General features: G+C 37.3%; 1 pseudogene; it reads left to right on the plus strand.

Moving 5' to 3' along the window:
- Positions 1-946: 946 nt before the first annotated feature.
- Positions 947-1,627, plus strand: LOC102486484 (calcyclin-binding protein pseudogene; annotated as a pseudogene).
- Positions 1,628-1,884: the final 257 nt, after the last annotated feature.

The raw sequence follows: 1,884 nt of genomic DNA on the forward strand, positions 1-1,884 counted from the left end.
AAAAACTACAAGTTTTCTTTTATGAAGACATATGGAGATTAAGTGCTCATAGCTATCTTGTAGACACAGCAAGCATTGGATAAATGGCTTGGCATATAAAAGTCTACAATCAATTTTCTGTTCTTCCATGTACCTTGGGCAAGTCCCTTATTTTCCCTAATGCTCAGTTTTCTCATTGAAATGGAAAAAATAAATAAATAAAAAAAAAAAAATAAAGCATAATGACAAGAAGAGAAGTCTTTAGGATATCTGCCTTAAGGAATTGTTGTCAGGGTTAAAAAGTTAGCTATGTAGAAATTCACTGAAAAGTACAGAATTCAACAGAAAACAAGGAATTACTGTTTCATTATTTGATTTTTACTCAAGTAATTATCAATTTGATGTCCACCTAAGTACCTCCTAGCTCTACCCCGAAGTTGACTCCAAGGTTAGAGTAATAGAGCACTTTCTAATGCAGAATAGTCACAATACTTTTAAAGAGAAAGGAAGCTATACATTCACAATGATAGCTACTCTTTGTTAGACAAGTTATTTTGAGGGTGAAGAAAAGATAAAGAATTTGATGAGTAAAAACTTCATAAGTTAAAAAATTTCAGGACCAGCAGTTGGAGTAATGGCTATGTCACTGGACTTCCAGGTAGTTGACCATGGTTCGAGTCCCGGACCTAGTGGCTTAAACTCATGCCAGGTGTGTGTGCATGTGTGCCAAAGATCCCGAGAGGAGAATGGAGGAGAAGGGATTGCAGTTTGGCCATCGCCTTAGGGGGTGACTTCTTGTTTTCTGTCTCTCTGTCTCTCTCTGTCTTTCTGGTGAGGACACGCACCTTATAGCAAAAACCTCTCAAAAAATAAAATATTTCCCAAACTCTCAGGCTCACAATAAGATCACTGGTATGTGCTCTTTCCTTTGTAGCTGCAGCTCAGGCCCTCAGTGCTCCACAAGACCATGACCTCAACTCTAGAAGAGCTACAGAAAGCTCTAGAAGTAAAGGTGTTACTGGAAAAGGCCACTAGGAAGAAGAGTATTTGATGTCCTTACCACTGAAAAATCCAAGATTGAGACCGAACTCAAGAACAAGATGCAACAAAAATCACAGGAAAAAGGTAGAACTTAACGATGAAAAGCCAGCTGCTTTCGTTGCTCCCATTCCAACAGGATATACTGTGAAAATCAGTCATTACAGATGGGATCAGTCAAGAAAGTTTGTGAAAATCTGCATTACCTTGACTGAAGTTCATCAAGTTACTACTGAGAAAGTGCAGATACATTTCACAGAGAGGTTACTTGATCTTTTGGTAAAGAACCTAAATGGCAAGAGTTACTCCATGATTGTGAACAACCTTTTGAAACCCATCTCAATGGAACGCCGTTAAAAAAAAAGACTCATACCACCTTTTATGTAGAAAGAAAGCAGAAAACATACGATGGGACTACCTGACTCAGGATGAAAAAGAATACAAAAAGAAAGAAAAGACTTCATATGACACTGAAACAGATCCTAGTGTGGGACTAATGAATGTTCTAAAGAAAATTTATGAAGATGGAGATGATGATATGAAGCAAACCATTAATAAAGCCTTGGAGGAATCAAGAGAGAAGCAAACAAAAGGTGAAACAGAATTTTGAGACTTAAAAGCACTTTCGGGAACTGTGATGTGGAAATGCCGATGCTTCCAACGAGGGAATGTTGGTGCGCAGCACATATAAATTTGACAGATAACTATTTACACAATCTTCTAAGTAAAGGCAAGGAACTCTCTATTTCCTACTGGAGAATTTACTTAAATAAAGTATGTTTATTAAACACTTCAACGATGGTTTCATTAGCACCCTGGCCTTTTTGTTCAAGAAAGGGTTATAGTAGATTACTTGAAACATAAAAA

This window comes from Tupaia chinensis, unplaced genomic scaffold (genome assembly GCF_000334495.1).
Source record: "Tupaia chinensis unplaced genomic scaffold, TupChi_1.0 Scaffold000434_1, whole genome shotgun sequence".
NCBI classification, from domain to species: Eukaryota; Metazoa; Chordata; class Mammalia; order Scandentia; family Tupaiidae; genus Tupaia; species Tupaia belangeri.